Raw genomic sequence first — 14608 nt, 5'->3', positions numbered from 1 at the left:
CGTTTAGAAAGAAATATACCGTTGAGGATTTCGGATCTTAATAGCCGAAATAATGGTACAGGAACGCTAAATTTTCACTTAGAATTGATATTACAATAGTTATATATTCATTTGATAAAGGATTTCAAAGATATTCATCGATACACACTTGCACGCGTCTCAGCACTTTCCTCCATACCAGACTGTTCACTGAACAGTTTACATTCTTCTGTTTTCCAGACGCCGCGCACACACATACTTGCACACACTGATATTCGCATGCAAGTATCATTGCTACGCAGCTAACCTAGTCTAGCACATAAAATTATACATATGTCAATATATACCAATATATACCAAATCAAGGACTTAAAATCGATCAGAGGCCTCTCGTACGATCCCAGTGCCGCGGACCAAATTTTAATTAGCGTCTAAAATTAACCGCACTTTGGTCGACCTTCTATTGGGTTGGTCATTAGATGGTATTGACAAAATCCGCAATCATTTAGTTGCCAAGCCAATATCACCTCGACGATCACCGAGTGTCTCTTTAGTCATATATACACATATAGTATATACGTAAATATGTACAGCATAATTATATCGTTATTTCAGAGAAGCGACATTTCCCTAGATTTTTGTCCCTCTTCCTATTCCTTCAAAAGTTCAATTTTCCCACACGAAGCCGCTCCTGTCGTCCTTGTTGTTCGCCACGCATTCGATCAATTTCCTAATTTGGTCTCCTCGCCGATTCCACGAATTCGTCGTCCGATATACAGCGTAGTTTTGTTATGAAAATAAAGCTACGCGAAATTCGAGCGAATGCGAAACTGAAACGAAACGAGATCGCACGAACGCGAGAAACCTTAGGACGGAGAATCGAGAGATATCGTACGTAAATGTTGAAACGATTTGTTTGAAAATTACGATACAGCACGTCGGAGACAGGTAACCTTTGGCTAGCCGAAGATTTACGTTCGTCGACGATCGCAAGCAGCCGTCGATGAGTATCGTGTGCATCGGGGTTACCAACTCCGAAGGAGGACAGCTGCGGCCAATAAAATCCAAGGGGACGTTATTTAGATAAGCAAAGAGATGCTACCGTGTAGAAAAACTGGAGAAAAAAGCCTATGACGCAACGTGTTTTACGTTATCATCGGCAACCAACAGGCAATTTGATTATTCGACCCTGTTTCACGGGGATATTTCTGAAAGTACTTTCGTAGATCCTCTTGAGAGTTTTAGTAACGAGAGCATATTTCAGGCAGAATGCAGGTGTTTAAATAATAAACTTAACAATTTATTATTAATTGAAATCGTAAAAAGTATGGTCGTCGAGAGATGTCAAGGGGAATTGGAAAGTTTTTAACGGTGAGAAGTTTTTCGGGTTTACGTGCCGTAGAAACAACAATGGAACGCGTCTCCTTTGTTACGTTTTCTGTAGATTTTAACGTATGTTTCGCGATACGGTTATAGAGATCGTCGATCGTGATTTGGAGGATGCTGCGGTAATTAAGCAGACTTTAATGAGCTCGGAATGACGATAAAATTTTATCGTTATTGATAAGTACAGAGTGTTACGCGTGACTTGTGTTTTATCGTCGGTGGCATAATAATACGGTTGAGGAGGAAGCTGCGCGTTTAAAAAGAGCGATATTTCATTTTCTATCTTTTATCTGTTTCTTAACACGATCGTGCGCACGTTTCTTAACGTGTTCGAAACGAACAATTTCTAAGCAGCTAAGAATCTTCCTTAGACTCGCATCCGTAGAAAAATCTGCACAATCTCATTCGATAATTAGATCATATCGGTATCGATCTTGTATGTTAACATCTCTGTTTCACGTAATCCTTCTTGTTATCTGAATTAATTACATGGTTTGTCATCTTTTAAATCTTTTCTTCTTCAGAAACTCTGTCTTTGAAATATCTGATCACCTATCCATGGCAATTAGCTTATTCCACTACTTTGCCTGATTTCTTACGGAAATTCTTTAAACGGAAACACGTCGTGTAACTCGAGAAATTTAAAACTATTCTCCTTGCAAGTAATTTTCCATCGAATCGTTTACTTTTGAATATTATAATTATTTGCCAACTCGTATCACCACTGTATCATCCCCAAAATTCTCAAACAACTCTCGTCTTCGTTTCATACAAGTTTCATGCAATTCGTGGAAACTTCGAAACTCGCGCGATTCCCTCCAAAACTCAAAATTAGTTTCCCTTATAAAATACTATTTGTTTCTCGACATTATCATTGCACGCTGTGCGCAATAAGCTCCGTATACGCAGCTTTATTTACGGATACGTTGAAAACTCAGTCAAGAGCTTCGGTCGGACAGTAGCACTAACGATAAGTACCAGTAATCTCCAAAAATAATTTTGATTGTCTAAATCGGAATACAACTTCCTACGATGAAACACCTGCACATCCAATTCCTCGTTACTACCATTTCATAATTCATTCGTCGCTGCCCCTTCCCCGAAATTTTCTTCAGAAAACCAAAAAGAAGATAAAAAAAGAAAAGAAAAGGAGAGCAATAAACCAGTTCTCTCCGCAAGAAAAAATCCGCCAAGAAATTTCATAACCCCTAACGATCGTTACCACCAATTCGTAATTCGTGCCCTCCGCCTGGTCGACCTTGAAATTCTCGAAATTACGCGCGTCCAAGAAATGACTTATCCAAAGAAGCTAAAACAATGCGTCGTTGACAGTGTACAGTTCACCGAGGGAAACCCGCGAGCAAACTGGAAACCACCCGTCTCATCTGTAATTCCCTCAAAAACTGGACGATTTACGTCGAAGTAGCGGCGCACCAGGTTCCGAGTACCAGTTTTTCCCCGCGAGACGGCCAGCCGTGCTCCGCTCCACCGATTAATTAAATCCGATTAAATTACACGCCGGTTACAAGGTTCGCGAGACGAATCCCAGAAAATTTGCAGCCGCGTGCGCTCTTCCAATTTCTTCCGTTTCTTCTTTTCTTTTTTTTTTTTTTTCTACGGCGCGACGCACGAGGTGAAACACGCGGCTTCCGGGAACGTTCACCGACCGCGGCCACGGTTTCCGGCGTGAAACGCACGCGACCGTGATGCGTCCGTCGTCTACTCGCGTAATAACGCGCTCAAAGGCGAATTCCCGTGGTTCCCGTGGCCATTGCCGACCGTTGGAAATTCGTTTACTGCCGCGTGCGCGTCGCCCGCGGACGAAAATGAGACGCGATTTATGCCAAGCTACACGGCCGGCCAGCGTTTGTGACCTGTGTAAGCTGAAGGTAATACAAAAGCTCGTGGCACGCTGCATGGTGCAGCGAGATTAGCGAGCTTTACGAGCAAGCCCGAGTGAATTTAGGGCGATTCGCTGTTGTTTTTGGCGATGCGCTCGTGCGAACTGTAAAATTATCTTCCTTTTATCCTGGATGCTTCTGAACAGATGGATTTTGTTATTTGGCTGTTTCAACGAGAGAAACGGAGGGCGATGGGTGTTCTGGTATCTGCTTCTGTTAATTGTCGAACGTTCGACGATGTCTCGTATGTAGATGTGTCGTCACTGTGCGCAATCCCTACATTTCAGCATCTTTAAATTTCCCATAAATATGGTATGTGAAGCATCGGCTATCGACGATGCTATGAGTTTTCATTTGGATTCTAAAATTATCCGGTTTTCTCTTCGACACCTCCAATATTGCATTAAGCTGTTTGTGCCATGTTATTTCATTCAATTATCTATGATCCATTTTGTATTTTGTTCTATTACTACAAAATGGATCATAGACAATTAATATATAAATAATAAAACGAAAGAAACTTTTGCAACAATTTAATAATACGTATATACGTAGCATAATACCATGTGAGGAATACCGCGATATGAAATAAAGAGGATAATCAAAGGGAAGATGCGAAGCAATCGTAGAGCTGGTTCTACATTGGTCCAGGAGCGTCCTGGTCCAGTGATTCAGTTCGCCACCGGATTGTAACTGGAACAGCGTAAACGGTGTCTATTCGTTTCAGCACAGTGTCGTCGTTCGTGGAAAATCTACTTTTTCTGATTGATCGCCAGTACAGACAATGTCGTTTCGAAAACGGTTGCTAAAAGACTGGAACAACGTAGACATCGTTCGATCTGTAGTCGAACCAGTGAAACGTAATTACTCGATCCAGCCAAACTGGACTAACGTAAAACCAGCTTATCTCCGAGTCTACCCGGTATATGTTGGCGCAATCGTATCTACGAGTTCTATCGTTACGTCAATTGCTAAAGAGAATCACTTGGCATTTGTTTCGACGAATACGACATAGATAGGTCGAAGAAGTTAGGCCGCGACGTCCGTAAATATTTTCTTGTCGCTTGATATCTCGTATCGTAAGAAGAAAAAAAGAAAGTGTTATCAACAGCGGCGGCTTGTTGGCTGAAAGAAGATATTTCTCTTGTTTATTCTGGCTTTTGCATAAACGATTGGAATACAATTTGTCTTGCTCCTTGACAACCTTGGCGTCTTCCTTCGACTCGTGCCACTATGGTAAGTTCCAACTTACTTGTTTCGGTAAACAATGCGTATTTCATGTTTATTATTTTGTGTAAACAATACGTGAGAAAATCGAACAGAGGACAATAGGCAAAGGATGATCCTCGATCTGCTATCAACGTTGAAGGATAGAGCTACAAGTGCAAATGAAAAGGACGCGTGAATTTTTGGATTTGGAAATGGCATCGCAATGAGATTAGAACGTCTGAGCAATACGTTCTTACGTTGTAAATGTATAGCAATGTAACGAAATGCATAGGAATAAGATGACAGATTAGGGAAATTAGCATACGAGGAGAATCCTTGTTTTCACGAGCTAAACATTTAGTTTCTGTTAATCTGGTAGAGTTCGTGTTTCGAACATACAGTGTACGATTTAGGCAACGAATAAAGTCTCGCGTGCATGAAATTCTGTATAAATTTAATGAGAAGCCTCTGGAATCTGGAAATTCAACAAATCCAACCCTCTCTGTTGCAGGCTGCAACACGAAGTAGTCACGCTTGTGTATATTAAAATCATTGGTTTTGTAAAATTGATCTCAAGCTGCTTAGCTCGAAAGAAGCAAAACTTTCTCTCAGAAAATTCTCCGTTCGAAGAACGCGACTTGTAACCAGCTGAAACTACAATGACGAAACATAAAGAGAAAGTCGCGATGATGCTTGCTGGTAGCTCTATGATTCATCGAATTTGCCTTAATACCGCCTACGCTAATCGCGTACGCGCGAGTATATTTGGCACTTTTTAAAGGTAAAACGAGCTCGTGACACGGGCACACCTCGGATCTGCTGATCTTTCCGCGTGTACCGATCACCGCGAGAAAGGCAGAGTGTTTGCGATGTTGGACGAAACGGTTCCGGTTACTTGGGCCACGTTCTCCGCAATGGTGTTCGAACGTTCACGGTCCGGTCACGCCTAGGAGCATTGAATAACGTTTGAACGGACCATGACTGACACCATGACTGAATTGTTAATGTAATCCAGGCCGGCGGCGTATACTTTCGATTTTAACCGCAGATAACTTTATTGGTATCTGCGGTAATCTGCAGCGCGAAGACTACAAAGGCTTGGCGATAGCGAAACGAACTAATTCACGGTCTGTGATCTTGTTCGACTGTCTGATATTCTCGGCTGTTTATCGCGAAAAACGATGTCGCGATAATTCCAAGATAACTTTAACGATAATTTCACGAGCGAACAATTTCAGGTCGCGAATATTGGTAGTTTTATCATTTTGTTCTAGACATTTGTTGAATTACGCGACAGTTTTTGGCTGCGTTTAATTAATTAACTTGCGACTATAGAATTCGTTTTGAACGACGAGAAAGACGCGCGTAACGATATATCGTTAGAATAGTATTATTGGGTTGGCAACTAAGTGATTGCGGATTTTCTCATTAGATGGTATTGACAGAATCCGCAATCACTTAGTTGCCAATCCAATAGAATAGGAATGTTGTTAGAACTGTCCGAAATATCAATATCAATAGAAATGTCATTAGATGTGTGAAAAAGAACAAGCGTAGGGTAGGTTTATGTTTAATACGTTTAAGCTTCATTTGGGTTGAAATTGTGATCTATGTTGAGCTTACTTTTGCTTTTAATTCTAATTTACTGCGATTATAAGGGCAGGAAGGTAGGTTTTGTGGCGAGTATATTGGTGTATAAGATACGACAAGATAAGATATCGCAAATGAAGGCATAGCCGGAAGACGTCAAAAGCCGGAAGGTACGGATCGCAAATAAATAAAAAGGATTTATTGAATTTTTGTGGAACAGAGAATTCATTTCCTTGGAAATAGGATAAAAATTAAGATAAATTTGATAGAAAGTAAAACATTTTATTATAACGCTAGTGTCACTAGTTGTATGTTTTTACTAAAATAATCATTCGTTTTTTTATTACTGAAAGAAATAGCGAAACAACGAGTCCATATTTTGTTAACAACGAGGAATTGAATTTATTCAAATTTAATTCCGTAACATCATACGATAATAAGATAAACACAAAGGAAGAACGAGTATAATAAATGATCGCTGAAATAAGAATAATCTAGTTCCTCGTTTCTTCTATCTTTGAAATCTTTTGTCCTCTTCCTTTTGCTTTCACTCGTATCGTGCTACTTTCTTTCGCTTTATGATTCATTCGTTTCCAACTTTGCCCGGTTCAGCATGATTATTCTCTTCAAGATTATCATCTTCCGCGTATAAAATTTATTCCTTATAATAAATCCAGTTCCCATTCGAGAACTACAAAGCGTTTCATACAACTGAATTAAGTCGCAGCCATAAAATCTCCTATTAGGAAAATATATCGATATATTTGTCAACTCTTCTTGCGAAGCACAGCGCCACGAATTTACCATATTCCTTTGCAAAATTAAAGCTAAAACATTCTGTAAACCGACTCCTTCAGGCTCAACTACCTTAAAATATAATACAGAAAATAAAACAGAGAATGCATAAAAACGTACATCGGCTCGTATTTCAAGCGAACATATCACCATACTTAAAAGAAAAAAAAAAAAAAACAGAACTGTTCTTGAAATATTCGGAACGCCACTACTTCCGGGACAAACACGCGACGTACCATGCGATGCATCACGCAAAGCCACTTCAATCTGTCCCATAAGAACAAAAAATCCATAAACTTCGTTCTCTACTTTTTGCCAGTTTAAGTCTACCTTTAAACCTGGCTTAACCGAGTCGCACGTGCACACTAAACGTCCGCTGCGCGTGTTAAAACAACAAACCGAATCTTCTACGTTATCCAAATTCTCATGAAAAAATTTGCCGCGTCAAGAACGATTTCGCGCAAGCAATAAGAGAAACCGGATGCATTTCACGAGCGGAATTATTATTATTAATCACGTTCGATCGATCTTCGTCGTGCTTTCCTGGTCGGATGCCGGCGGATGACCGCATAGCGTAAAATCGAGTCGATGACAGCATCGTGTCGCGAAAGAATAACAAGCTGAAATTATTTAAAATTCGCCGCTCCGAAGCGGAACCTGTTCGTGACTCATCGTAACAAGATGCGAGGGTAATAAAGCTGCGCCTCTATCAGCGCGGCGGAAATTAGAATGCAAGCCGCGTCGTAGATGGTCTCACCTTGCCGATTGTTTCCGGAACAAGTCATAATTTATCGTCCATCGGATCGTCTAACCCAAATCGTTCGCTCGCGCCTTCTCTCTGTACCCGTTACATTCCTCCGAAGAAGGTCGATCTTTAGTTAAATGCTGGCACGAGCCGCTGATTTTTATATTTCATATTTCATATTTTATATTTCATTCTGCATGTGGCAGAAAAGGATAAAATTCAGTTACCTTTTACGCGTCACACGATACCTCGATAGATTGCTCTAATTTGAGCAACGATGTTCGCGTTGTGGCGAAACTGTTGCGATATTTGACGGTGTTTTATATTTTATGCAAAAGTAGAGTATAAAAAATAGAGTATAAAAACCGCGAAAAGGTGATCTTCCGGCAGACGAAGAGAAAGCAACTTCATTGAGTAAAATCTCGTAATGAAATAACGAGTGGAATGTTTCGTAATGTCGCGATACACGACATTGTTGTTGCATTCTACAGTTACTTTGAAGTGTGTCTTAGTCGCAAATGATACTCGCGTGTCGTTATTGCTACGAAATGCGATAATAATCCAGCGGCCAGGCATGTTGGGGACGTTGGGAAACTTTTACAATGGGACGATTAGATACGGCTGAGGTACTATACCAGTAACACGTTTGTCTCAAAATTCACAAATCGCAGTTACGTCGTTATAGCTGTGGAACGACCGTGTATTATTGCGACAAAAGATCCAACATTTTCTTATACGTGTAGACTTTCAAAGGGTAAAATACCGCTGATTAAATTTCAAAAAAAGAAAAGAAAAGGTTTAAGATTCAGCTTAGCGTAAACCCATCGATGACCCGAAAGCTTATGAAAAATTTGGGAACGTCGCACGATAAAGAAGAACGTAAACAAGATTACGGGAAGGATACGCGAAAGAACCGAAGCTGCGTGACCAATCCACCACGCGGTGAAGATAAAAGTGGTCGTAACAATAAAGAGTAGTAACACCGGTTGCAAATAGCAAATGGTCGAGGTGATAATAGGAAGCCGAGAACCGGCTGTGCCTGGTGATAATGTCGGAAATGAGAAGAAGCTAAAAATAACGAATCGACAAACTAATTAGAAGAAACGATAATTGGAACGATAATTGAAACATCCAACATCGATTATCGCGCTAATGATTACCCGCTGTTCAGATATACATTTAATAAAAAATAGAAAATTCTAGACACAAAGACAGAAGAAGAAAGCAAGCGGTATAAGAACGATAGAAAATAATGTACAAATTGCAGGAAATAAAATATCGTTCGATAGAAGACGATAGAGTACAGAATTTTTCTCGTCTCTATCATTTTCGTCAGAACTTTATACACTTTACAATTCTGCGTGTCAATTAAATTACAAAACTTGTAGCGTAATAAGTTCAAAAGTTCGCGAAACTCTTGAAAGATAATTCGCGTCGGGAAAATAAATTTGTCAAACGTTAACGAGACAATCTCTGTTCAATAATGGTTGGGCATTTCACGATCGCGAAGATCCGAGAAGATCGGAACAGAGCAAGTCTTGCCCTTAGTTATCGCCAGGCTCACTGTCGAACTGGTTTCACGCAGTTTCAGGCAGTATAATTACAGCACACATCCCAGGTGGTCTTAATAAATGAATACCGTAATAAATGGCCGCGTGTGTCTCGCCTAGCAAGAAGAGAAGGTCCCGTATCGAAGGTGTACTTTTTTTTATTCTCTCTTTTTCCCAACGTTGCTAAAAAAGCATGGAATGCCCGATAATTGCACAATATCATTTTTATCCCTACTGGGTCCGAGAAACGTAGTGCTATACTCTATCGTTTATGCGTGCCGGATTAACCGACCGCTTTATGCGATCGTGCAGGATTTACTGTTAAACGATCGCTATATTTTCCGTCGCGTAAACATTCGCTTTTTATCCGCAGCGCTCCTACGATCGCATTGCGGCTTCCGGTAGAACGTGCCTCGAATATATTATTGAGAATGGAGAACGATTAATTCGATGCGACGGCAGATCATTTGCCAGAAGTAGAATCCTACCGAGGCTCGTGTTTTTGCATGAATAGTGGAAAAACGAAAGATCCAAGCGTACAATTCTACGTTTTTCCTTTTCTATTTTATAAATGAGGATAGTCAATATGAACGTAAAAATGTTGAAATTCTGTTATAATTATTCTTTGATACGGACTAGTATTAGCGAGTGAAAAAGGAAGGGCAATTCTTTTTTTTCCTTTTTTTTATAAACACGTGTAATCAGTACGGTTGTGAAGTTGCAAATCAGTATGAAACTACGTACGATTTATTAAATCTTGTTTTTGTAGAGCAGCGAAAGAAGAGCGGATTAAATTCTACAATTTGACTTGCGTCTCTTACGGTAGTAGATATGATACTCTGTCGAACGCTGCTGTCGAGCCAAATGAACTCTATTGTTTGGTCGACGGAAGCAGATTTTGGCGAACGTATGGATTTCGCGAGAGTCTAAAACAAGGAGGATCGAACGTGTAAAATTTGACTTCTTTTTTTAGATACGTGTAATCGTTGTTAAAATTCCAAATGGATATAACAGAAGGATATTTCCTTGGTAAAAATAGAATTTTTATGAGGACGTTGTTTCTATCTATAGAGTGGTATAAAATGGTATAAGAATTTTGAAGAGGTATCTGCTTAAATAAATTATTTATCAGAATGAAAAAGAAGCTGCACGTGACTTTAGGTAAAATAATAACATTTTTAGTACGCTTGATTTACTATCTAAATCAAGTTATAAGAAGATAAAATTGGAGTGAAAAATGAACATGGAGAAGAAAATCTTCGGATTATTTCGAAGCTAGTTTCTCCGTTTGCGCACGGATTATGTCTGCCGCGCTGATTTACTTTTCGAATCCGTGTTACAATATTTACGCAGGTTTGTTAGGTGTGTAAATAAAAGAAACTTCGTTACGAAGGAATCGTAGAACTACGGTGTAGAAGAACGTGTTCCCGGCCTTTTTTCAAGTAAAACTAGGTTAATTGAGGAGAATAATTGAATTTGGTCCGGCAAAAGACTGAAAGGATCGCGCGATAACTAAATTTTTCTACCTCCATCGAATAGTCGTTCCATAAACTGTTTACAAGTGCAATCAAACAACTGCAGCTTCCCTAAACCAATTTTCCATCTATGCATCGCTCTTCATCTTTACCACATCTCGCAGAGAAAGAAAGAAAAGCATTTCCTATCTCGCAAAAAAAAAACTTTCTCCTCCTGCAGTAAAGAAGAATATCTATTAAAAATAAATCGAACTCGTACACCTAATTGAATGTCACTCGACTAGGCAAACGGATTAACCTTTAACTTTTAAACTATAAATTACGATCTCCAGTGAAGAAGTCACCTTGACCCTTCGCTAAAAAAAGAATCTGCGAAAGTTCATCACATTCTACATGGGCTCTATTATATAAGATAAAACAATAGAAAAATCAGAATCCCTTGCACATTCCGACCAGTCGTTCTCCGGGTGGAAAGTGGCAGGATCGACATTCGCAGCTCTTTCAGCGCAGCCTACATTTGCATAGTCGCTGGTCTCGCGAGAGGGTGAATCCTTGGCGCAGTTTACGTCACTGACGTCGGATTCGTCGCGAGAGACTCGGTCGGCTAATCCTCGGTCAGGCTTTACCCTCTTTAAAGCGCGTAGATTCCAAGGGGAAGCTCTGTGCTTTCAATACGTTTCGCCATGGTATTTATTCCTCTTCCCTAGAAAACTCGAGAAAAAGCTCGAGGAACGACGAAAACACGCGTGTACCACCGTGAACATAACGACCCAGTTTATGACTCGAATTCAACCGCGTGAAAGAAAGGAACGGTCCAACTTAAACGACGTAGGTAAGAGCGAGATGGATAACGAAAGAGAGGAACAACGTAGGGGAATCGTTAGCGAACAAGGACGTTGTGGATGGATCAGGGTTGCGAGCGACAGGAATAGAAATAGGGAAAGGACGCGGAAGGAACGAGGATAAAACGATAGAATGAGTAGGAGGGAGCAGGTTTTGAAGCAGAACACCCGTAGGACAGCTGAGACCCCGGGATGAAGGTAGGAGAGGGTCGAATGGGAAGCTGGTGGTAGGGAGAGCAGCGTGATAGGGGAAGAGTCCTACATGGTTCAAACGGAGAAGGAAAGAGGAGAGCGCGAGTGGTGGGGATAGGTCGGTAGAAGCAGCGGGGGGCGGTTGGTGGTGGGGGCAATAAACACGCCGGCGCCTCAGTATCGTCGCGTCCATCGAGGGAGTCGGTTCGCGACGAGCACGGTTTCTTCTCTTGATACGGAACAAAAGCTCGACCGAGGTCGATTGCGATTCTCTACGACGAAAATTCGGTTCGGTTCGCGGCAAGGTCACTCGTTGTATAATCCATTTTTCACATCGTTGGATGCGTTACCATTCGTTCGTACAGCCATGATAATACCGCGTTCCTTCGACGACGAGGGTTAGCCTTGCCCTTGAAACGCCAGCCGGAGTTTCGAGTGGCCGACACAGCGTAACGCGCACGACGACGTTCCACCAGCTGTGCGCCGGAATCGCGGCCCGCGTGTGTGTTGTGTTCGACGTTTTTCTCTTGTTTCTTTCTCTCTATTCGTGCTAGTCCCCTCTTATTTCCTATCGTTTCGCCGTTCTCCGTGATTATCGTGACGAAGGAAGATCCTGTTGAAAATATACAGTCCTGTGTTCCTTCCTTCCTTTCTTCTATGCGTTTATCCCTGTTCGGTTTTGTTTTGGTGTTTATTGGTGAGAATCTACCGGGACGATAGGAACAAAGGGACGAAGCGAACGGCTGTGAAAGAGCAACGCAGACGAACAGAGTGCAAGAGAGACATCGTGGTGTATCGATTGAGAGTGGAGCTTGCAGTTGACGTAAGTCGATGAATTTTGTCCTTTGCGAGTAATGATCCAAGTGATGACGTACGTGTACGTCTATGTCTATGTATACGTGTATGTATGTACCCCTACGTATTTACGTGTGTTACGACGCGTCTTCCCTCGGAAGCGTATTATATTTTACGTAAGTCACGTAGCTCTACGCGCGCGGTGAACTGGTTTTCTTCTCTCTCTTGTCCTGCCGCGTTTAGAGAGCTTGAAATAGTCCGACGCCAGAGAGAAGTTCACTGCCTCCGCTCGATTGTGTCATTGAGGTTAGACGACGCGACGATGCGATTTCTTCGCGATCCGTGAGACGCGCGCGATTGTCTCGAAGAAGTCTCGACTGGGCAGCCGTCGTGCGTCTCTATGGCTCTCTGTGTGCGTGGGATTTAAGAGTTCGCGTTAAAAACGATGGTTGTCAATTTTTTTTCTAACCCTTTGAGATTAAACTGATACCGAGAGATACTTTTGTTCAGTGGATATTCAATTTTCTCTACTAACGAAGTATCGAATATATCGCGTAATCTTTGTCATTGTCATGGATGTTATTTACGATATCACAGATATGGTACTATAAAAATGAAAACCTGATAGAAAAACGCTTGATTGGAAACTAAGGTTATGAATAGATACTATTCGTAGTCACCGTATGTATGTATATGCAACGAAATTTGAAATTGTCGACCTCGTAACTATCGTTGCTGTTTTTTTATGCAAAATATTTCTAAATTTTACCGATTTAAGACGAATATCCTTTATGGAAGAGTGATTAAAAGTTTCGGTAATAAAAGGAATCGAATGAAAAAGACACTTCTTCGCGCGGAGTTATTAAAGCCTCCATTAAAAGGGGTAAACTTTCGGCATATTTTTGAAAGTTTAATGGAAGCTCACTGGGAACATGGTAGACGTTTGTGAAGAAGTTGAATGGAGTGTTATGTGAATAGACCATCTGGTCGGAGGAAAACGTGCGGGTTTCGTATATCCGACGCGGAGACAGCATTTTGAAAGCCATATTAATTTCTTCTCCGGACACCATTCTTTTTCGCAACCTATTCGCTATTCCTCCATTGTATCCAAATTGAAATCACTCAAAAATTTTATAACCATTTGTTAGTCGGTACGGTACGGTACGACGACGGGAAGTGTAATGAAAAAAACATGAGAATATATATTCTTTCAGGAATACCTACCCGTATACAATGATTGAAATCACGTGAGAAAGCACTCGAGTATTTGTATTACAATCATATAAGCGTTATAAAGAAAGTATGAAAATAATTAAAAGACTGATAACATAACGAGAACTTGTCATCTTTTTTTTCTGTTATGTATTCTTTTAATAACTATTTGTTTTTTAGATTATCGCACGCTTTAATAACAAGAAACAAGAATTCAATATGGTGGAATCGATATTGTTGACGACTAACCTTAATTTCCTTTGCGAATACATGCCGTGGAAAGTCGTAGAAAGTTCACACTTATATTTGCGATGAAAACAATCCGTGTTGATTTCTTTGACGCAACGATAGCAGTAAATTCGGAGAAGACGTTACGATATTGTTTACGCGAATTACTTGGTCGATAATAATTTGAGAAAGAAACGGTTGAAAGGAGTCGCCACTTAGAAAGAGTCGCCGGCCGCCGGTCGTTGGCATCTTTCGCACATATAATCGATCTCTCGTTTCATGCGACCATTCGATTCGACGCGACGTTCAATCGTAGTTCGAATTTATTGTCGAGTAATTAGCCGTTAGCCGTAGAACCGGATACGTTTCCCGTTTTAATTCGATTCGCTGTTCTTATATTAAGCGCTCGAATTACGTTATATTTGTTACAAGTACATAAATAAGTACACGCGTCTGAAGTAGTGTGTATCGACGATCGGAAACCGTTGACCTTAACGGCGATTAAACGCGATCGGAACGTAAAGCATTTTAATTAACATTTTCTTCCGTGAACGACCGATCCTTTCGCAATGGGATGCTTTTACGGGTGTGTTTCATTCGAACAAAAGGATTTACGAAGTGGTCTTCGCTATATTGGTTCGTACATAACCTTATTTTATATGATGTATCGTGACTAACGGTAGTTTATAAAACTTGCAATATCTTACAA

The 14608-nt window shown here is 40.8% G+C and overlaps 1 protein-coding gene across 6 annotated transcripts in view; it reads right to left on the bottom strand.

The window, feature by feature from the left end:
• LOC138184918 (uncharacterized) overlaps positions 1–14155 on the bottom strand; it is a 104803-nt gene extending 90648 nt beyond the window's left edge. For 3 of the 6 annotated variants that reach the window (XR_011174447.1, XR_011174449.1, XR_011174448.1), the window contains exon 1: positions 13921–14153. The gene's annotated coding sequence lies outside the window, so the exon portion shown is untranslated. Of the gene's footprint in view, positions 1–13920 lie in introns of all 6 variants that reach the window. The other 3 variants (XR_011174446.1, XR_011174444.1, XM_069123382.1) reach the window with 3 other exon arrangements.
• Between the last annotated feature and the right edge of the window lie 453 nt (positions 14156–14608).

This window comes from Bombus flavifrons, chromosome 11 (assembly GCF_040668555.2).
Source record: "Bombus flavifrons isolate JBK064 chromosome 11, iyBomFlav1_principal, whole genome shotgun sequence".
Lineage (NCBI taxonomy): Eukaryota > Metazoa > Arthropoda > Insecta > Hymenoptera > Apidae > Bombus > Bombus flavifrons.
Note: the sequence above shows the minus strand (reverse complement) of the source record. Positions and strands in the feature narration are given on the sequence as shown.